Source organism: Mandrillus leucophaeus, unplaced genomic scaffold (assembly GCF_000951045.1).
Source record: "Mandrillus leucophaeus isolate KB7577 unplaced genomic scaffold, Mleu.le_1.0 Scaffold866, whole genome shotgun sequence".
In the NCBI taxonomy this organism is placed as follows: domain Eukaryota; kingdom Metazoa; phylum Chordata; class Mammalia; order Primates; family Cercopithecidae; genus Mandrillus; species Mandrillus leucophaeus.
Window position 1 is genome coordinate 651,721 of NW_012109430.1, and position 24,521 is coordinate 676,241.

Below are 24,521 nucleotides of genomic sequence, written 5' to 3' on the forward strand. Positions count from 1 at the left end.
TCTTCTCTAAACTGGTTATTCTGGTTAGCATTTCCTGTAACCTTTTATAAAGGTTCTTAGCGTCCTTGCACTGGGTTAGAACATGCTCCTTTAGCTTAGAGGAGTTTGTTATTACCCACCTTCTGAATCCTACTTCTGTCAATTCATCAAACTCATTCTCCATCCAGTTTTTTTTTCTCTTGCTAGCGAGGAGTTGTGATCCTTTGCAATAGAAGAGGCATTCTGATTTTTGGAATTTTCAGTCTTTTCATGCTGGTTTTTCCTCATCTTCGTGGATTTAACTATTTTTGATCTTTGATGTTGATGACCTTTGGATGGGGTTTTGCATGGAAGTCCTTTTTGTTGATGTTGATGCTATTCCTTCCTTAAAACTGTTAGTTTTCCTTCTAACAGTCAGGCTTCTCTTCCACAGGTCTGCTAGAGTTTGCAGGAGGTCCGCCCCAGACCCCGTTTGCCTGGCTATCACCAGCAGAGGTTTCAGAACAGCAAAGATTGCTGCCTGTTTTTTCCTCTGGAGGCTTCGTCCCCGAGGGGCACCCACCAGATGGCAGCCAGAGCTCTCCTGTATGAGAGGCAGTGTCTACCAGTCAGGAGGCATGGAGGTCAGGGACCCACTTGGGGAAGCAGTTTGTCCCTTAGCAGAGCTTGAGTGCTGTGCTGGAAGATCCACTGCTCTCTTCAGAGCCAAGAGGCAGGAACGTTTAAGTCTGCTGAAGCTGTGCCCACAGCTGCTCTTTCCCCCAGGTGCTCTGTCCCAGGGAGATGGGAGTTTTATCTGTTAGCTCCTGACTGGGGCCGCTGCCTTTCTTTCAGAGATGCTCTGCCCAGAGAGGAGGAATCTAGAGAGGCAGGCTGGCTACAGCAGCTTTGCCGAGCTGCAGTGGTTTAAACCCAGTTTGAACTTCCTGGCAGTTTTGTTTACACTGTGAGGGGAAAACCGCCTACTCAAGCCTCAGTAATGGTGGACGACCCTCCCACCATCGAGCTCAAGCATCCCAGGTCTACTACAGACTGCTGTGCTGACATCGAGAATTTCAAGCCAGTGGATCTTAGCTTGCTGGGTTCTGTAGAAGTGGGATCTGCTGAGCAAGACCACTTGGCTTCCTGACTTTAGCCCCCTTTCCAGGGGAGTGAGCAGTTCTGTCTCACTGGCATTCCAGGTGCCACTGGAGTACGGGGGGGGGGGGCGGGGGAACTCCTGCAGCTAGCTAAGTGGCTGCCCAAATGGTCGCCCAGTTTTGTGCTTGAAACCCAGGGCCCTGGTGATGTAGGCACCCGAGGGAGTATCCTGGTCTGCAGGTTGTGAAAACTTTGGGAAAAACGTAGTATCTGGGCCAGATAGCACCATCCCTCATGGCATAGTGCTTCACAGCTTTTGTTGACTAGGGAAGGAAGTTCCCCAACCCCTTGTGCTTCCCAGGTGAGGTCACACCCCATCCTGCTTCTGCTTGACCTCTGTGGGCTGTGCCCACTGTCTAACCAGTTCCAATGACATGAGCTGGGTACCTCAGTTGGAAGTGCAGAAATCAACCACCTTCTGCGTTGGTCTGGCTGGGAGCTACAGACCAGAGCTCTTCCTATTCAGCCATCTTGCCCTGGACCTGTCTAGTGGATTTCTACTGCTTGTGTTGTGAGACGTTTGTTCATTCACAGAGGTAAACAGCACTCCACATTTCCTTGATGAAGCCACCTCTGCTCTGTTGGTGTGTATAAGGTAGGCCTGGTAATAAGACATATCTATATTTGGCTTAATTAATAAAAAACAATTGATTTCCATCCTGCTTTCTCAGATTTTTTTTTTTTTTTCAGAGTATTCATTTGGCTGTTGTCTTAGGTCTTTGTTTTCTGAGTACCAACATTCAGGGAAAAGTTGTGATGAGTTAATTTATGGTTCTGTTCTTAAAACAGCAACCCATCAAGAACTCTATTATGGGAAGTGCAGGCTAAATAGTCAAGTCCTGGAGAAAGCACAAAATGCATAATATTTCTTATGGCCAGATCTTCTGCATTGTTGCTAAGTGTTACTGTCCCTTAAACTGAAAAATGTTTTAATGATTTATGGAATCCAGACTTCCATTAATCTCCTTTGGAACTGCCAAGCATGTCTCATCTGAATACAAAAGCTCAGCTCTTCATTTATCTTTTGTAAAGAAAATCAAGAACAAATTCTACTTACTACTTCCTTTCTACTTGCTGTAAGCCAGTCCTGAACCAAGAAATGTCTTGAAAGGAAAATGAAAGCACATTTTAAAAAATACTAAAATCCATTTACAACTTAAAAGTTTACTGATTAGAAGTATTTACAAGATCTTTGTCTTGTTTATGGATGTAAGACTATGGCTACTCTCCCAGACCTGGGCTGCTTGGAGGTATCATTATGTGTTATTAGCCTTTATGTCCACAGTAAGAGTACAATTCTTAGTCATAAATAAAGTAGACACAAACTACACGTTTTATAAATTAAACTTCTTAAAAGGATAAAAACTAGTTTCTATTAAGCCAATGGAGAGTCCTCCTCCCTAAAAATTATTATCCATAGCTTTCTAATTACATATATTGGGAGAATCATATCCCTTGAGTTTTTATTTTTTATTTTTTCTATTATTTTTCTCTATTATTTATTAATTCTATTATTTTTATTCTTTGTTGAAAACACTGGAATTGAATACTACATAACATTCTGACCCTTAAATTTCCTACCTATTACATTAGTACAAATCTTACAAATTTATAAGACCTAGTCAGCTTATGAAGAGAGAGTGGAAATATCCCATGCCTAGTGAACCAAGAACCTAGAATACTTCTCGTTTAAACTGAACTCTGCAATTGATACCCTTGCAGTTGCATTTTTTTTTTCTTATTAATTCAATTCAAAGTACACACCAATACAAAATAGAGTTTGGTAGGATTACACTGACAATCCCAATTTTGGTTAAGTATGACCATTAAAATCTTATTTGCATTTGAATTAATTACCCATTTTTCTCCACTTTGGTAATAAAACAAATAAACTAATTGAAGTATCACACAATTAATCTATACTACCTACCTCAACCATTTTTATGTTTACTACAAAAATTCAAATACTAGATTTGGTAGTGATATATTGAAGGATCTAAATTACATCCATTGTAGTTTCCATTTTTTTGACTTTCAGCATGATTTTCCCATTTACCTTGAAGAGTTTCCTGTTCTGTACAAACCTTTCTATGTCCTTTGGAGGCAAAGTTCTTCCCTGAGACAGTGCCGATTTTTTGCATTGATGATCACTTAAGAGGATCCTGCATGAATTGCCTTGCATCGTCTGCAGATCTTATTTTCTTTACATCATGTGGCACAACTCATTTAACTTATCCTTGAAAATGATGAGCATAGTTAGAACCATGTTTAAATGTATTTGAATATAGTTGTAAAACTCTTTAAAATTTCAACTAAATTTTAAGTGAGAGGTGTATCCACAGAATGTCCAAAGTATGCTAGCTAGAAATATAAGGTCTTTTTTTCCTCATTCTTTTATATAATGACATTTGACATACTTTCAATGCAATTTTACTTTTAGTTCTAGATAATATGAGGGTGCCATAACCATTTCATAGGTTATATGCCATTGAAGAGAAATGTTTATAATATATTGATAGGGCTGCTAGATTTAGCAATAAAAAAATAGGATATTACTCAAATTTGAATTTCAGGTAAACAATGAAATTTTAAAACTTAGCTGAGAGGTACTTTCCTAAACATTATTCATTGTGTAGCTTAAATTCACATTTGACTTAGTGTCCTGTACTTTATCTGGCAATCCTATTTGTTGATCTTGACGAAGAATCTATTAAAAATTTATAATAAAAATACTTCTAGAAATAAGAAGTTACCACAATAGGAACCTTTTCTTACATGATAAACTATTATGTATGTCAGATATACTGAAGGTGAAATAATATCTGTCAAAAGTAGATTATGCACAGAGTAAAAGCACAATTTGGGGTGCATTTAATCTCTATTTCATTGTCATAAAAGTGTTCATTTATTGACTACCTATGATATTTCAGGAACTAGCTATACTAATTCTAAGTGTAACCAAGGCAGCCAAAGTCACTATGAAGTTGGCGAGGAAGCTCTGACACTTAAAAGAAAGATACAGCCATAAAACGGATGACCTTATTTAGAAATTATTAGTACTAAGAGAAGGGGCCTGGGGCAGATACTTAAAGATCCCTGCATATAAAGGCTACCAGAAGAAGACAAGTCTATAAAGAGGCTGAACATTCCCCATCCAAATAAATCAGAGTCCTTGGAAAAATGGCTGACTTCAAGGCAAGGGCAGATGGAAGATGAGCCTGAAGTATCTGTGATACCAGAAAGAAGTACTGAAAAACTGATGTGGAAATGTCACAAGGATACAGGAGACAACTTGAAGAAAATATCTCATAACTCATTAAATACAACTAGATTTCATGAGTTCCTATTGGTAATAACAGATAAACAAATAGATAGGGAGAGGACAGAAATTTGTTCCTTGCAGTGAAGTTCTGAGTAATAAATATAGAAAGAATGATGGAGTTTGAAATCACATTTGCAACCATCACTGTAAAAATGGATTAAGGAAAGAAATGGATGGTAAATCTAGGATGGGCAGGGAGGTTAAATGAGGTTGAGAATACTCACATAATATTAAAAATCTCCCACAAATTACTTATTACAGTTGATCTTTATTATTCACAGATTCTATACTTGCAAATTCACCCTCCTGTTAAAAGTTATCTGTGGTTGGGTGCAGTGGCTCACGCCTGTAATCCCGGCACTTTGGGAGGCCAAGGTGGGTGGATCATTTGAGGTCAATATTGCTTGATCAGTCTGGCCAACATGGTGAAACCCTGTCTCTACTAAAAATACAAAATAGTAATAATAATAATAATAATAACAACAACAACAATAAGCTGGTCATGGTGGTGTGGACCTGTAATCCCAGCTATTGGCGAGGCTGAGGCACAAAAATTACTTGAACCCAGGAGGCAGAGGTTCCAGTGAACCAAGATTGTGCCACTGAACTTTAGCCTGGGTGACAGAGTGAGACCCTGCCTCCCCCCAAAAAAGTTATTTGTAGCCCCTAAAACAATATTCATGGCTGTTGGAATTCCTTACGATATGCAAAAGCAGTGAAAAATTTGAATTGCCTAATGCACATATCTTCATTTGAGGTGGAACTGAGGTGGTTCTGTCTTATTTCAGCTCTCTTACTGTAAATACAACACTCTGTGGTTCAGTTATTGTCAGGTTTTTTGCATTTTTCTGCTTTTGGGAGGTTATTTTGCTGTTCAAAATGTCCCCAAAATATAGTGATGAAGTCTCTTTGTTGTGTTCCTAAGTGTGAGGGGGTCATGATGTGCCTTACGGTCAAAATACATGTGTTAGATAAACGTTCAGGCATGAGTTACAAAGCTATTGGTTGTGAGTTTAATGTTAATTAATAGTCTATATTAAATAAGGTATCTTCAAACAAAAATACATACGGAACAAAGTTATGTATTGATTGGCTGATGGAAATATTGTGATTAGAGGCTTGCAATAAACTGACCTTGATTTCCTCTGGGAGCAGTGCTTCAGTATTTGCTAGTTCAGTATTCACAGCAACTACATAGAACATAACTATCATAAATTATGACACTTGAGTGTAATTACAAAAGGATAAATTATAAATACACTTTGGAGAAATTGGACACAGCTTTAAATAAGTGATCCAAATTAATGTCATTAATAAGAGAAAAGTGAACATTATGATCCACCAGATTTGATACCCTGAAAAGCATATAGCCTTCTTTACGTAGGATTCCAGCCCCCAAAATTTAAAAGTTGAATTTAATATTGAGGAAATACCAGAGAACACAAATTAAAAGACATTATGTAAAACATTTATCTCATTCTTTAAAAATGTCAATGGAATGAAAACCAAAGGAAGACTGAGGAACTGGTCCAGATTAATAGACTAAAAGAGATGTACAACGAAATGTAATGGGCAATACTGTACCAGGAGACCCTTTCCTAGAAAAATATGCTATAAAAGATATTAGGAAAATGTACTGTATTAGATTGCAATCTAATATAAATATTAATTATCATGAATTGGTAATTGTACCGTGAATATAGAAGAGAACATTCTTGTTCTTAAGAAATACGCATGGAAGTGTCATGGGGTAAAGAGGAACAATGTACATAACCTAGGCTCAAAATTTCAGAAAAAAGTTAGCAAATCTATATATACATCTATAGCTATATCTACCTGTCTGATTTATCTGTCCATTGGTCTATCTGGAAAGAGAGAAAAAGAGAAACGTGCATGCAAAATGAGCAAAACATAGCAAATATGTGAATCCAGGTAAACAGAAGTATTTGTAATATTCTTGTGACTTTCGTGTGTTTGAAATTATTTCAAAATATAAAGTTTTATTTAAAAAACAGGAGGAGGAAGTTCAGGAGGATATGCAATCAAAAGTGGCCATAGAAGTTGTCAGCCATGTCAAATGCTACAGGGGTAAGGTTTTGGATTTAGATTAGACTTAGCAACAAGTTACTGGTGATGCCAGTTTTAATGGCTTTGTAAGGATGGAAGCCTGATTGTCATGGGTGTGAATGAAGTGGTATGTAGAAATATAGATACCAAATTCCATAATTTTAACCTTAAAGGAAAGGAGAAAAATATAGTACAAAATGAAATAAGAAAGGGAGTTGTGCTATTTTTGTTTGTTTGTTTTTGTTTTTGTTTTTGATACAGTCTCACTCTGTTGCCCAGGCTGAATTGCAGTAGCTGAGTCTTGGCTCATTGCAACCTCAGCCTCCTGGGTTCAGGCAATTCTCCTGCCTCAGCCTCCAGAGTAACTGGGACAACAGGAGTGTGCCACTACACCTGGCTAATTTTTGTATTTTTAGTAGAGATGTGGTTTTGCCATGTTGGCCAGGCTGGTCTCAAACTCCTGGCCTCAGGTGATCCACCTGCCTTGGCCTCCCAAAGTATTGGAAATACAGGCATGAGCCACCACACCCAGCCTATTTGTTTGTTTTTAAATTGGAGAGATGTGAGCATTTAAAAATGCTCACATGCTGATGGGGACCCGTCTTTGTCTGGTGAGAGAGAGAAGGAAGAATTGAATACAAATGGCAAGGAAGTAATTTTTGAGAAAGGGAGAGGTCAAATAGAAAGGAGAGAAGGAATAGAAAGCACAGGTAACATAAAGAGGACAATTTTGAATTCAACTTATTTAACTGGAAAATGGATCTTTTTAAAAATATTGAAATGGTATTATTGACATCTTTTGGATTTTCTTAAGAAAAGTTCTTTCAAGTTAAGAAATCTTTTGCATTACATTAAAGGAAGTATATTTGAGTAGAAAACATGTTTAAAGCTAAAGATGCTATAGGATGTTTCCAAATCTGGCAAAAGCAGTGATTTATCTTTAATATTGGGATATCTCAAAAATAAAGGAATATTAATTATAATCTGTGACATTTAATACTGAGAGTCAATTCGATTGGATTGAGGGATACAAATTATTAATCCTGGGTGTATCTGTGAAGGTGCTGCCAAAAGAGATTAACATTTGAGTCAGTGGGATGGGGAAGGCAGATCCATCCTTAATCTGGTGGGCACAATCTAATCAGCTTCCAGTGAATACAAAGCAGGCAGAAAAACATGAAAAAGAGAGATGGACCTAACTTCCCAGCCTACATCTTCCTCCCAAGTTGGATCCTTCCTGCCTTCGAACATAAGACTCCAATTTCTTCAGTTCTGGGACTCAGACTGGCTCTCCTTGCTCCTCAGCTTGCAGACAGCCTATTGTGGGAGCTTGTTGATTATGTAAGTTAATAATAAATTCATATATATATGTATTGTATATCTATGAGTATATATGGAATATATATGTATGTATATATATTTGAGTATATATGGAATATATATGTATATATGCATGTATATATATGAGTATATGTGATATATACACACATATATTCCATTTGTGTGCATGTATATATGCATATACATATATATACACACACACATATATATATACACACACACACACTCTTATACATATATTCCATTAGTTCTGTCCCTCTAGAGAACTCTGACTGATACAGATTTTGGCAAAAGGAATGGGGTCTAGAGGAACCTAACATTAAGGATGGAGTTATTTTGTTGGTTTTGGGGTTTCTGGAGTCGCCTGCTTAATATGATTAAACCCCAAAATGGTAAGGACTCTACTTCTAATAATATGGAGAACATTGATCATCCTTGGTGGAGACTGTTTAGAGAGTTATGCAAAATTAATGCATTTGACACTCCTGATTCACTACTCATGAGAGGCAGGGGGTTTAGTGACTCTATACATAATACCTTTGACCATATATGGAAAACCAAGGAACATAATGAAGCTGATTGGTTGCTCTTAAGTTCAGTGGACAAAGTGATGAAAGAAAATAATGAAATCAGGGATTCTGTCTCTCCTGATTTCAGTAGCAGATACTGAACCTCAAATCTGCTAGGATTTCCTTGAGGATTTCTACAATCTGGAGGATTTCTACAGTCTTATCTCCTGTAGAGAAAGAGCTGAAATTGTGGAAAAGCAGACACAAGCTTTTATCATGCAAGTGGCTGACCTGCAATGAAAAGTGCATGCACAGCTTTGGCAGGTGTCTACTGTTAAAGTGAGGGCATTGATTAGAAAAGAATGGGACCCTGCAACTTGGAATGGGAATGTGTGTGTGTGGGGGAGGACCCTGATGAAGATGGGGATACTGAGGTTTTAAACTCAGATGAATCTTTTTTTTTTTTTTTTGGTCAGAATGAACAGCTTCCCCATCCCCAGTAGTGGCCACATCCCCTACTTGACCCATGCTGCCATCACCCTTTCCATCTGTGTCTGAGGAGATAAACGCTGCACTGCCTGGGTTTATCAACAGTGATGGCCTCCCCTGAGGCAGTTGCCAGGCAAGATAATATTGATTCTCCTCTACCCCAAACACCTCTGTTGCTTCTAGACCTATAACAAGACTAAAGTCCCAGCAGGTCCCTAGAGGTGAGGTTGAGACTGTGACCCATGATGAGGTGCACTACACTCAAAAAGAACTGTCTGAGTTCTCTAATATATAAACAGCAATCTGGAGAACAGGCATGGGAATGGATATTAAGGGTATGGGATAATGGTGGAAGGAACATCGAGTTGAATCAGGATGAATTTATTGATTTGGACCCACTAAGTAGGGACTTGGACTCTGCATTTAATGTTGCAGCTTGGAGAGATAAAAAAAGGTTCTAATAGTTCATTTGCTTGGTGAACCAAAATATAGATTAAAAATGGCCCACCACGAGTTAGTTGGAAATGCCTGATCTCCGTTGGTTTAGGTAGAGGAAGGGATCCAAAGGCTTAGGGAGATTGGGATGGTGGGGTGGATTAGTCACTTTAGACCTATTCATCCCAGCTGGGAGGGTCCAGAAGATATACCCTTGACCAATGCCTTGCAAAATAGATTTGTGAGGGCAGCACCTGTATCTTTGAAGAGCCCTGTAATGGTTCTTTTCTCTATGTCAGATTTAACAGTGGGAACTGCAGTCACTCAGCTACAAAATTTAAATACAACAGGAACAATTGGATCCCGAAGTGGCAGGGGCCAAGTGGCAGCACTCAACCATCAAAGACAAGGTGGGCATAGTGACCGTAATGGACAGCAGAGGCAAAGTGGCAATCAGAATAGTCTGACTCATGTAGAGCTCTGGCATTGGCTTATTAATCACAGTGTTCCTAGAAGTGAAATTGATAGGAAGCCTACTGCATTCCCACTTAAATTATACAAAGAGAAAACTTCTAGATTGAATGGACAAAAGACTAATTTGAATTATAAAAACAGAGAATCACAGCCTCTCAATCAATTTCCAGACTTGACCCAGTTTACAGACTCAGAACCCTTTGAATGAAGGGGAAGCCAGGTCCCCTTGAGGAAGGACCCCATTACATTACTGACGGTTTATGCAATGAATCTTTCTCCCATCCATCCCCAGGGAAACCTCCGGCCTTTTACCAGGGTAACTGTGCACTGGGAAAAGGGAAATGACCATTTTGGGGACTACTGGACACTAGTTCTGTGCTGACATTGATTCCAGGGGACCCAAAATGTCATTCTTATCCTCCAGTTAAAGTAAGGGTTTATGGCGGTCAGGCAATTAATGGCGTTTTAGTTCAGATCTGACTTACAGTGGGTCCAGTGGGTCTCCGGACTCATCCTGTGGTCAAAATGCATAATTGGCATGGCATGCTTAGCAGCTGGCAGAACCCCCACATTGGCTCCCTGACTGGTAGGGTGAAGGCTATTATGGTGGGAAAGGCCAAATGAAAGCTATTAGAGCTGCCTCTACCTAGAAAAGCAGTAAATCAAAAACAATATCTCATCCTTGAAGGGATTGCAGAGATTAGTATTACCATCAAGGACTTGAAAGACACAGGGGTGGTGATCCCCATCACATTCTCTTTCAACTCTCCCATTTGCTTGTGCAGAAGACAGATGGATCTTGGAGAATGACAGTGGATTATTATAAGCTTAACACAGTGGTGACTCCAATTTCAGCTTCTGTATCAGATGTGGTTTCATTGCTTGAACAAATTAACACATGGTAATTTGTTCTGGTATTACCAGAACATACCATACTGGTACTGGTATGCAGCCACTGACTTGGCAAATGCCTTTTTCTCCATTCCTGTCCATAAGGCCAGCCTGAAGCAATTGCCTTGCAGTTGGCAAGGACAGCAATATACATTTACTGTCTTACTTCAGGGGTATAACAACTCTCCAGCTTTGTGTCATAATCTTATTCACTGAGACCTTGATTGCTTTTGCTTCTGCAAGATATTACACTGGCCCATTACATTGATGACATTATGCTGATTGGATCCAGAAAGCAAGAAGTAGCAAACAAACTGAACTTATTGGTTAGACATTTGCGCTCCAGTGAATGGGAAATAAATCCAACTAAATTTCAGGGTACTTCTACCTCAGTGAAATGCCTAGGGGTCTTGTGGTATGGGGCCTATCAAGATATTCCTTCTAAGGTGAAGAATAAGTTGCTGCATTTGGCCCTTCCTACAACCAAGAAAGAGGCACGCCTAGTGGGCCTATTTAGATTTTGGAGGCAGCACATTCTCATTTGGGTGTGTTACTTCAGCCCATTTATCGAGTGACCTGAAAGGCTGCCAGTTTTGAATGGGGTCCAGAACAGGAGAAAACTCTGCAACAGGTCCAGCGTGCTGTGCAAGCTGCTCTGCCACTTGGGCCATATGACCCAGCAGATCCAATGGTGCTTGAGGTGTCAGTGTCAGATAAGGTTGCTGTCTGGAGCCTTTCACAGGGTGAATTACAGTGGAGGCCTCTAGGATTTTGGAGCAATGCCCTGTCATCTTCTGCAGATAACTCCTCTCCTTTTGAGAGACAACTTTTGGTCTGTTACTGGGCTTTGGTGGAAACTGAATGTTTGACTATGGGTCATCAAGTCACCATGCGACCTCAACTGCCTCTCATGAACTGGGTGCTTTCTGGCCCAGCTAATCATGACAGCACCACTCCATCATCAAATGGAAGTGGTATATATGTAATCAGGCTCAAGCAGGTCCTGAAGGCACAAGTAAGTTACATAAGGAAGTGGCTCAAATGCCTATGGTCTCCACTCTTCCCACCCTGCCTTCTCTTTCCCAGCTTGCACCAATGGTTTCCCTATGATCAGTTTACAAAGGGAGAGAATACTAGGCCCTGCTTTCATGGATGGTTCTGCACGACATTCAGGCACCACTTGAAAATGGACAACTGTAGTGCTACAGCCCCTAAGATATCCCTGAAGGACGGTGGTGAAAGTAGATCTTCCCAGTGGGCAGAACTTCGAGAACTTCCCAGGCAGATCTTCCCTGCTTGTGCACTTTGCATGGAAGGAAAAATGTCCAGATGTGCAATTATATACTGATTCATGGGCTGTAGCCAATAGTTTGGCTGGATGACCCCCTGTGATTGGAAAATTGGTGACAAAGAAGTTTGGGGAAGAGTTATGTGAGTGGGCTTCTCTGAGTGGTCAAAAACTAGGAAGATATTTGTATCCCATGTGAGTGCTCCCCAACAGCTGACCTCAGCAGAGGAGTTTAATCAAGTGGATAGGATGACCTGTTCTGTGACCAGTCTTTTTTCCCAGCCACCCCTGTCATTGCCCAGTGGGCCCATGAACAAAATGGCCAGGGTGGCAGGGATGGAGATTACTCATGGACTCAGCAACATGAACTTCCACTCACCAAGGCTGACCTGGCTACAGCCACTACTGAGTGCCCAATTTGCCAGAAGCAGAGACCAAAAATGAGCCTTTGATATGGCACAATTCTTTGGGGTGATAAGCCAGTTACCTGGTGGCAGGTTGATAATATTGGACCTCTCCATCATGGAAAGGGCAGAGGTTTGTCCTCACTGGAGTAGACATTCTGGGTATGGGTTTGCCTATTGTGCACACAATGCTTCTGCCAAGACTGCCATCCATGGACTTATAGAATGCCTTATCCACCATCATGGTATTCCACACAGCATTGCCTCCAACCAAGGCACTCACTTTACTGCTGAAGAAGTGCAGCAATGGGCTCATGCTCATGGAATTCACTGGTCTTACCATGTTCCCCATCATCCGGAAGCAGTTGGATTGATAGAACGGTGGAATGGCCTTTTGAAGTTACAATTACAATGCCAACTAGGTGACAATACTTTGCAGGGCTAGGGTAAAGTTCTCCAGAAGGCCATGCATGCTCTGAATCAGTGTCCAATATATGGTACTGTTTCTCCCATAGCCAGAATTCACAGGTACAGGAATCAAGGGGTGAAAGTGGAAGTGGCACCACTCACCATCACACCTAATGATCCGCTAGCAACATTTTTGCTTCCTGTTCCTGCAACATTATGTTCTGCTGGCCTAGAGGCCTTAGTTCCAGAGGGAGGAATGCTGCCACCAGGAGACACAATAATGATCCCATTAAAGTGGAATTAAGATTGTCACCTGGACACTTTGTGCTCTTCCTACCTTTAAGTCAACAGGTCAAGAAGGGAGTTACACTGTTGGCTGGGTTGATTGACCCTGACTATCAAGATGAAATCAGTCTACCACTCCACAGTGGAGGTAAGGAAGAGTATGCATGGAATACAGGAGATACATTAGGGTGTCTCTTAGTATTACTGTGTCCTGTGACTAAGGTCAATGGGTAACTACAACAGCCCAATCCAGGCAGTACTACAAATGGCTCAGATCCTTTAGGAATGAGGGTTTGGGACACTCCACCATGGAAAAAGAAAAAGAAAAACACGATCTGCTGAGGTACTTGCTGAAGGCAAAGGGAATACAGAACAAATAGTAGAAGAAGGTAGCCATGAATACCAGCTATAATCACATGACCAGCTACAGAAACAAAGACCATAATTATCATGAGTATTTTCTCCTTCTTTTCTTAAAAACATGTTTGTGCATATATATACTTGTACTAAAAAGAAACTTCATTTTATTTCCTTTCTTCTTTATCATGTGATAGAAAATAATATTATTGACAATATCAGCATTTAAGTATTGTTAACTTTATGTAACAGTATTTGGGTTGGAGATTGGTGCGTTTCTGGTTGTATGAAGGATAGTTGTATTATGTTAACTGTAATTATGACCTCATTATTGTCTTTATTTGAAGATTATGTATGATCTCAGGAGACGTGTATGGGTTCTGGTTGACAAGGGGCTGACTTGTGATGGTTAATACTGAGTGTCAACTTGATTGGATTGAGGCATACAAAGTATTAATCCTGAGTGTGTCTGTGAAGGTATTGCCAAAAGAGATTAACATTTGAGTCAGTGGGATGGGGAAGGCAGATCCACCTTTAATCTGGTGGACACAATCTAATCAGATTCCAGTGAATATAAAGCAGGCAGAAAAATGTGAAAAAAAGAGATGAACCTAGCTTCCCAGCCTACTAAGAGAACTCTGTCCCTGACTAATACATAGTCATAAGTCTTAGACATCTTTTCTTTCTTCTCCAATATATCTCCCTTGCAAACGTCCTTTCTCCTAACTTCAGCTCTCATTTTTGGAGGGATAACTGCCTATATTTCTCTAGTTCAAGGCTTTCATTTCAAACCGTTCTCAGGAGTTGTTCTACATTTGGATGTTTCATCCTGAAGTCCATAATCCTCTCATCTAAATATGCTTTTTTACATTTTCCTTTATATTTAATTGAGGTGAAAGATAACATGGCATATTTTAAAATATTTTGATAGGCATTGTTTGTTTCCCATGAATGAGAAACTGCATAATTCAGTCTTCTACTCTTTTAGGAGGCTGAGGCAAGCAGTCATGAGTCCCAAGGAGAAGAAAAATATCACATTGAATTTATTTTTTGACTTTATAACGAATTAAAGAAGTAGTGACTTAACAATTATGGAGTAGTCTAAAAAACAAAACAACACTATTGTAATTACAATTCAACCACCTAAAACACTATTGTAAAGTAGTTAAAATTCAGCCATGCAATTAAAATATTCAACTTTGGTGCTTTTGTTTGAACTTGAGCTGAAATCAAACAAATAAAAAAGTCTTGGCTGCATCTGACACAAGATTTTCCAGTCCCAGCACAATAATAACCCTAAGTAATATTTTTAGAAGTTTAAAGGGATTATGGGATGTGACTACGAACCAAGAAGGCTACCTGAAAAACAGAGTAAAATTGAGTTCAATATTTTTGTTTCTGTGAAAACAGGAGGAAGTGGTAGAGGAAAACGGGAAAACGAGAGGGAGGCAGGGACAGCAGGAAAAATAAAAATTCTGGATTTTTTTTCTGGTGTTATGTACCAGAATGTTAGTTGACTATTAACTCTCTGTATATTCTTTGAATTTTTAGAACCAAAGCCATGTGACATTTGCTGCACAGCTTCTTTGCATGTCATGTTTTTTATTTTCTTTGGACAAAAGTCCACGGTAACTTACTTGGGTCAATAAATACATAAGCTTTTAGAATCCCAGAAACTATCAAATGTAAATGGACGGGATCATTTTAGCATTAAATTAGAATAATGTGTGTTTTCAGAAGAAGCACTATTTAAATTTTTTTACTGTAAGCTTATGTTTGGTTAGATAGTTCTACGAAAAAGTATTATAATTGTTTTGTTATTGTTATTTCTCCAAGATTGTGAAAACACATATGGATAATGTTCATCTCGTTCTTCCAGAGCCGTGGCATCCCTTCTTAAAATCCTTTCATGATCTGTGACCACCAACATTTGTGAAATCACTTCAAAAAGATGTTAACTGTAGGGGACAAAACAAATATGATTTAAAATATCTAAACAGATCCACACACACACAAAAATCCCATTCACACACACAAAAATAATAATGGCCCCTTGAAAGTTATGCTCATTTGGCTATGGAAATTTTAGAAATATGTTATTGCTTGGGTCGTTTTAAAAACCATTATTAAAGAAAATATGGCATGAGTTGTAATTCTAATTAAAAACCAGGCAAGCCCTTAGGTGGGAGTCACAGTGAGCTGCCCTGAGTTTTTCCCAAGCCTAACAAAAGAGAGAAGGACTTGCCACTGCTTGTGTCTGCCAACTGTGTATTGTTAAAGGAATCAAAATAAAGAGGCAAAGAGGTCAAGGGTTAGGAGCTCATATTTCCACTCTTCATGACCCCGTCTCGGGGCTGGGGTGCTCTTGTCATCTGTTTCTGAAGGTCTCTCAACACAAGACTTTCCTCTACTCCTTTCAGGAGACTCCCGTGTAGACTACACTGGTGATTAATGAAAAGGGCTCACAGGAGACCTTCTTAAAATGCTTTGGACAAAAGGGTCCACAGCACGAAGGCTTCAGAAGAATACCTGCAGACAGTACCGTCTTGAGAATGTAGTGGAAATAGCTATGTTTTCCACCAATTCCACCTTTTTATGACATATCAGATAACTTGATTAATGGTATGCCACTTCCTATTTTTGTTGCAAGCTGTCACCAGAATACTTATTTAAACTTTCACACTCTATGAGTTGTAGCATAGCTGGTTGATTTTTTTAATGTTATTTTCATTATTTCAAAGTAGAATAAGGTGACTGTTGGATTGAATCCTGAAATTTCATTTAATTTACAAATAGTATAAAATAATAATTATGTTCTAGCAAATAAAATTAAGATGTATAAACTAATTTTTATCAAAATTTGACAAACTAGAGCATAAATTATTATTTTCCTTGTGACATTGCAGATGTCTGAATAAAAAGCATACAAAAATATACTTCTACAAAATCGAGTTTGCAATCATCACATTTTCATTGGCTGCCTTGCTAGAGATTTCTCAAGAGATTATTAAACATATTAATTAAAATCTAAAAGTGATTTTAAAAGATTTTTTTCTCAGCACTTATATCTCAGTGAAATTAAATATGCTGTGGCTGTTATATTTTTCAGTGGTTTAGGACAGTGAAATAAGACATAGGCTCTAGCTCTAAGAGCTATCAGGGGTCCAATTTCTGGAAACCCTAATGCCTAATGCCTACCCTACAACTGTGCTGATTAGGACGGTGGCTCACCAATTCCACACTGTTTGCGCTAATGAGCCTACAGAAAACTAGGAATTATCAGTTAAAGCTGCTGTTAAGCTGCTCCCATTGCAGTATATCAGCTACATGACTTTTCTTACTATCCTACAATTCAATATAGAATCTCTCAAAATAGTTGGCTTCCAGTCAACATAGAATTTTGTGGTGGAGGAAGAAAGGAAAGGAAAGGAGGCCATATATGCCTACAACTGAGTTTAAAATGTCCCCAATCCAAAGTCATAATTTTAAATAATGTGTTCTATCAAACATCATCCCTTTACTCTGTCTACATGGAATTTTCTAGAAATACGCGTTAACAAATATATCCTCGCCTCTCACTTTCTGTGCTTACCAGCTTTCCAAAGCAAAAGAAGTTCAGACTTCTCTAACCACTGAAGTGCAAACCAAAACTATGAGACCGTGAGGCAATTCTGACCAAACTGAAGACAAGAATAAAAAAGAAAACCTTTTTAAAATTAAATTTCCCCAAATAACTAGGAATAAAGCAGTTTCCTCCGTTTTAGCAAAGCATTTAACTAACATCCAAAATAATTATTGCTACGTAGAATTAGTGTATGTATTTTGGGGAATACAATAACATTTTCCAGATAAAATGAATTGTAATTACAGATTAGGCTTAGTTGTACAGAGATGTGGTGTGAATTTCAGGTTGCAGAAAAACTCATGCAAAGGCAAGGGTTAACACACACATATATACAAGTAAAGGAAAATAAATGAAAGAAAATTTTCCAAATTGCCTAGAAGGTTTCTTAAATTATTTCTAGGGATCATTACTCTAATTTAAAGTTCCAACTCACTTTCTCCTTTTTCTCTGAAATGGTTCTTTGATTGTATCTGGCTAAATACATTTTCTGCCTTCTCTTCCACTTATTCCCATTATTCCTGCCTCCTTCCTTCCCAGCTGCATCTCTTTCTCTCCTGTCTTCCTATTGTAGAATAATTGAGTGTGGTATGATGGGAAAGAACCTGGATGCTGAAGCCAAACTTCCTAAGTTTGGGTTTGAAACTTGACTCTCTTATCAGTTGTTTGAACTCAGACAAGTTACTTAACTTCTCTATGCTCCATTTCTTCATATGTAAAATGGAGAACGTAATAGTATTTACACTATAGGACTGATAAAAGCATTGTTAATTTATGTAAAGCACTAAAAACAATGCATAGAACATAGTAAACACATATTATTATTAGAGTCATTTGCTTGCAAGTGTTTGCCATACAAGTTCCTTGAATGCAGGGACCAGGTTTTCTTTTTCCTTAAAAGAAAAAAAAATTCTGAATAATCTTGTTCAGTATCCAGAAATATTAGGCCTTAAGTGAATACTGAATGAAGGAATCAAAGTGAATATACTGCTCTGGCTAGAAGTTTTGTCATTTGACAACCTGTGTTAGTTGGTCTGCTCTTTTTTTTTTTTTTCTTTTTTTTGGTTTAGTTTTTTCATGGCTTCCACCTAGAATGAGGTCAGCAATCTGTCTGCAGCCAAAACCTGAAGCTGGGATACAAGTTTTGAATTGATAGGTCCTTCGCCGGAGGAAAAAAGAGTAAGAAGACGTTCACCTCAGCAATATATGTCCCAGTACATTTCAGTATGAATTGCAATATGAAAACCTATATGTTTTCACGATCTTCGAACTGATACCCTGTGAAAAGCCTGTCACTTTAAAACTTTAAATTTGGAAACTAAATCACTTGTTTCTTAAGGAGAAGATGTTAAAGATTTGCAGGGAGAGAGGACCAGCTGCTTCTGACCTCTAGAGATGATCTCTAATTATGCCAGGGCAACAACAATTCTGCAAATATTCTACAAATATGTTTTAACTACATATTTTCTATGAATATGTATTTATTCTACAAATATATTTAAACACTTTACAAATATATTTAAACATATTCTACAAATATGTTTAAATTTTAATACAACTATATTATCAGGCCTAGATATTCTTTGGTGGGTGCCTCCGTTGGCAGTCACTCACATTGTCTTTATTAGTGAACGCTGTCATAATTATGTGTTATAATCACTGCCTTGACAGAATGAGATAAGCACCTGTACAGACTTTTAAAAGAAATTTACTTCCTCTATCTACAAACTGTCAGCACCTTTTCTTTTAAACACTCTCGCTTTGCACAATATAGGTTATTAGTTTGAAGATTTCAATTAATGGGATGTTAAAAAATGTGGGGGTAGAGAACTAGATGCCAATAACTAAAGTGAAAAAAAAAAGGAATAATTTTTTCTGTACAAGGGGGAGCTGTCACCGGCTTGTCATAGGAGTTAATAAATGAATATGTTCCTAGAGATTGTCTTCTCACTTAAAATGTTGACCTAGCAAAATTCCTAACTTTATGTATTAATGACAACTGATACAACAATTAAGGAAGACCATGTTAATTATTTGAGCAGCTACTCGGCTTACGTGCGGTATGAACAAAATACTTTTCAGGAACTCTGGATTGACTTTCTGCGTTGTAAACATTAGCTCCTGTTTACTTGTTAGCCATTAAGACATAAACATTGCTATATCACACTATATAAAGAAGCTTCCCACTCAGGAAACCCAAGGTAATATCATCTAGCATTTCGGCATTTTCATGAAGAATTAGTGCCTGGGGGAGGCAAAACAGAACATTAGTGAGGATTAATAGAATTTTTGAGTAAGCCTTCTTTTTTCTCTTCTCTCTGTCCCAGCTTTTTATGTATTAACCTTTCAATTATTTTAGCATGCTTTTTTTTTTGGTGCTGAATTATTAAAAGTGGTATATTTTTCAATATCTAGCTAGTAGATTGTTTATGATGGTTTTACATTTTTTCCCAAAATGCACATCTTATTTAAATTTCTACATTTTAATATTTTTGTGGTTCAAATTACAAGCAGATAACAGATAACAGAATTCTAAATTTGTATTTTCTATAGGTGCATTGATTTAGTAGCTTTGCTAACCACGTCAGAGGGCTCTGAAACCATTCTCAAACATTTCTTGGAGTTGATAACAGATAAATTAAGAAATTTATAAAGATTTCTGTCGCTCACAAACTATGTGATGTTTTGCGACTCACTTAGTCTCTGGGCTTCCATGTCTGCATCTAAAAATCTATCAGCTTGAATCAAATGATTTTGCCAGTTGTTTCCACATTGGAGTCATGTTAAACACTGTTGATGGACAGGAAATTTAAGGTCCTAGCTCTTGTGGTTTGACTGGAAATCCAAAATTGAAATAGAAGGAAAGATGGGCTTGAGAATGAAGCACTTGGTAAGACATAAGCAATTTGCCTAAAGGGCATCAGGTATAAAATAAATCCTGTAAACCACAGTCTCCAATGGAGTTATATCTCCAACAATATGTCTATTTTTAAAACTGCAATCTGTAGCCTCAAGCACTCCAATTCAATAAGAATGCACACAAAGTGGCCATAAAATGGACTGAATACACATGCTTCCGGAATCTTTTTTTTTTTTTTTTTGAGACAGAGTCTTGCTCTGTCACCCAGGTGGTGGGTGCAGTGGCGCGATCTCGACTCACTGCAACCTCCATATTCGCCAGGCTGATCTCAAACTCCTGATCTCGTGATCTGCCTGCCTCGGCCTCCCAAAGTGCTGGGATTACAGACGTGAGCCATTGCGCCTGGCCTCTGGACTTGTTTTTAAGGATTAGGTAGGATGAAATAATTGTCATAACCTGTACTTTTATTAAAATAAAAATATACTTTTTTTTGCTGTTAATATGGTCAGATTCTGAAGGTACTTTCTTTGGTTGCAAATTGCTTAGAAAACGAGCAATCTTACAAAATAATAATTAAGAAAGTCTATCTAAATATGTCATTGATTACCCCTAGTTACCAGTTCTATCAGTTTCATCACTATTTTCTCTCACACCAATAACACTAGTGAAATCTTTTTTCCTAATTTAGTTCAACCAAGTCACGCAATGCGACTGTCTGATTCCCAAGTCTTTCAGTTAGCTACAGAACTAAAGTTCTTGGTTAAGTCAGAACTATTATACACATAAGTTGTCATAAATAACAATTCGTTGAGAAAGATGTGGGTCATAAACATAAAGAATATAATATCAAAGACAATTTTGAACATATGTTGCTTCATTTCTGTTCAAATAGTCTGGATAGCCTGTTAAGATGCTCCAACTTCCTGTAATAGAGAGTGAAATGAACATTTTTCTTAAAAATGTGTCCCTCTTGGTTATTTAATGTAGCAGAACAATAGCAAAATAAAATACCAGCAGAATATCTGATAATTTTTTATTGAGGAAACAGGGAAGTTAGGATGAAATGTAGTACTCTTCAAGTTAACAGGAAAATACACTTATAGCTTTCAGGCCCACCTAAAGATCCTCTACCATTTATCAAAAAATCTCTTCAATTTTCAAAAGCCCTCTAAAGACCTCCTGGGACTATAAACAAAGGCCATATTGTTTCCTTTGCTGACGCTTGTTAAGTGGCTCATGAATAATACTAAATGCATCCTCTCCATAAATCTCCTTGATGTAGGACTACTGTTATCCAGCCACAAACTTCGCTGACATCCATCATAAAGTCGGAGATGGGAGATTTGCAACATGCATCCAAATAACTGCTTCCATTGTCCCATCGATGTGATTCTCTGGAACACTTGAAGTCAGAAAAAAAAGAAATTCTAGCACTTTTATTTATTTTTATTTTTTTGGTGGAGTATGTTGAAAACACTTTTAACATTCTTCGGGCTGATCTTTCAGAACAATAATTTAAGGTTATGAGTTACTGGAACTTACATTTGCAATAACATTTCATACAGAGTAACTGGAAGAAACTGAGTGTTGTGTAGACTTATTTCAGAGATTCTGGGCTTTTAGTTTCTTAACCTTCTTCTTTTTCCTTTTTTGTTAAGACAAAACCACAAATAATATCTTTAGGTACCTACATAACGTTGGCAACACCTTGGAGTGTTCCTTCTAATGAACAACCTATTTTGATGTTCTATTTGTGGCAAAAAGAAAAAATGGATGGCAAATAGGACCTGGTGTAAGCCAATGATGTTTCCTGTAAAGAGAAAAGGGAAGTTTAAGGAGAAATTACACATTTAGAGTCCCTCTGTGATTAGCCGAATTTAGAGGCATTTTCAGTGTCACTTGAAGAAAGCATTACACATCTTTTTTTTTCTTTAAAGTATATTTATCACTTAAAACTGTACAATGTCAACAGGAAAAAGATTTATTTAACATCTCACAATGGACTCTTGACTTTCAAAATAAGCAATGTAGGACACTTTCATAGGTCAAAGAAGTAAAAGGCCACGTAAAATGTTCGTCATTCACTGTCCTGTGATTTAGATCTACTAGGAAAACATTTTAATACCTACAGTAATAATTCAGTTGCATTGTTGTTCTTACCAGGAACTATGGTTAAAGTTAAATTTGCTTTTCAGTTTGTTAATGCTTGTATACAGAATGTGATTTAATGAATGCCCCAGTCTTAGTACCTCTTTGGAGAGAATATAAATCAAGTTATGGCTATTTATTTAGACAGGTGCATATCAGGCTCTAGTTATAAATATGAATATAAATTTTGTTTAATTCTTCTAGTAGTAGAACAATATAGCTTGTCTGCTTGCAAATGTGCTATAGGCCAACTATAATATTTTGGAGTAAAACAAAGAGGAGTTCAAATTTAGCGTGTTCTTCTTGTAGTAACTTAAAATGACAAGGTATTTGCTAGTATAGATAAAAAATATCAGATTAACTAGGGGTTACTTTGTTGCTGGTGTTTTTAGATATGGGGTTGGGAGGGTTCAGTGGAATTATTTAAGAACACATTTGAAAACGGGAATGCTATTTTTATGACATTTACTTAATGAGACAATTTATGAATGCTAAAATCTAATAGTGTTTATTTGAATAAATGGTCATGTAGAGGAAAGTTCTTAATTCAACAGGAAATAATCCTCCAGCATTTTTTCTCATATTGACCATGGATACCTTAGTAATTATTCGAATTACAAATCTTTAGGCTTGCATTAATCTATATAAGAAAAAAACATTTTAGAAGATTGAACACTCTTGTATTCAAACATCAAATACTTTATAGAATCATAAATAAAAGAAGTATAATTATACCCTTCAGCCTACTTCCTTTCCCCCAGAAAAATTGTGTTCAGGGGAAGTTTTCTAAGCTTATGCTCATAGGCAATGGAGGTCGTATTTTGCATCATTGGCCAAGTATGTCAAACTTGACATGCGATGTCAGCTGCATTCCAAAAGAAAAGAATATTCTGTTGATACAGCTGTAGCAGGATATGCTTGCCTTTGTACAGAGGCCATTATTTCTTTATCGAAAATAACCAAACTGGGGGGGTTAATCTCCTCCAACAAAGGTAAGGCATATCCAGCATATATTTAAATATTAATAAGACAAAAAATTAATTATTTGCTTACTGTATTTTAAACAATATGCTGTATGAATGCATGTACATCCATGAGTATGTGTATGTGTGTGTCTGTCTTCATTATAACCTCTAGTAAGTTATTTGCCTGAATGTGGTAATGATGTCATTAGAGCTCTATGATAGGACAGTGTTAATTTTCCCTACTAGCAGATGATAATTGACACAGAAAGTTTTCCTTGCCCTACAGTAGGAGATTGAAATTTTTTTCTGTCAAAGTCCACATAGTAAATAGTAGACTTTGAGGCTTTGAGGGTCTGTTGAAACTCTACCTCTATTGTTGTAGCACAAAGGCAGTGACAGACAATACATAAAAGAATGAACAGGACTCTGTTCCAATAAAACTTTACTTACGGACACTATAACTTAAATTTCATACAACCTTCACATGTCACAGAATATTATTCTTCTTTCGATTGTTTTCAATCATTTGAAAATGTAAAAATTATTCTTAGCTTATGTGCCTTACAAAACAGGTGCTGGGCTGGATTTGGCCAGTGGGTCATAGTTTGCCAAACTCTGTCTTACAATAATGTTTGCACAGATATTTATTCCATAATTTGGTTCATTATGTATGTTCATTTTGGTGTAATATTTTGTTTCTCTTACAGAATCAGATTAGGACATGTCTGGAAATGTGTACACACATTATGTAATTTCACATATATCCCTTGGAGTCTTTTTTTTTTTTCTTGAAAGGTCAATAAGATTAACTCAGCTTTCCTTTTTAGTCTTATTGAGGCAGATTAGTTTACTGAGATACTGATTTGTGTTGGCTCTCATTGCAGTGGGTATTCCCCTACCCATATCCCTTCACCTGAAGAAGACAGCCAACAGTTCAACCTTGTAGGTTAATTTGACACAAAGTTATTAATAGCATCAGACAACATTTTTCCTAATGAGATATTTGAGTTTGATTGTCTAGTAAAGGGGGACTCTGGGGTTAGAAAGAGTGCAAATGGACTCATCAGATTTATCTCAAGAAAGATGCTGAGGAATTACCAAACTTGGAGCAGACCAGGCAAGGAAAATTTGTCAGGACATTCAGGCGCTTTGACCAAGGATTGCTAGAGGCTGGAAGTGGCACTCTGGCCTTCACCCTCTGTAGTCTGTAGTTACTCAGGTAAACCACTGCAGGCTGTCTGAGTTAGCCCAGACGAGAGTGCTCAAATCTGGGTAGCAGAAAGAGCAATATTGTGATGATCATCACTGTGTACTTGAGCCCAGGATCCCCTCACTGGTTTTTGAGAGCACCAAGATGAGCCCCATTTTATAATTCTGACCTGATTCTAAAAAGGGGGTAAGTTCCTTTCAAGTATAATCATTACTTAATTTTCTTCCATCCATGCACCGGAAAATATTTAACTGATTTAGAGAATAAAAAGATATATTTGTTTGATTCAAATTGCAGAGACAATTTTATAACAGCTACTAAAGGTTT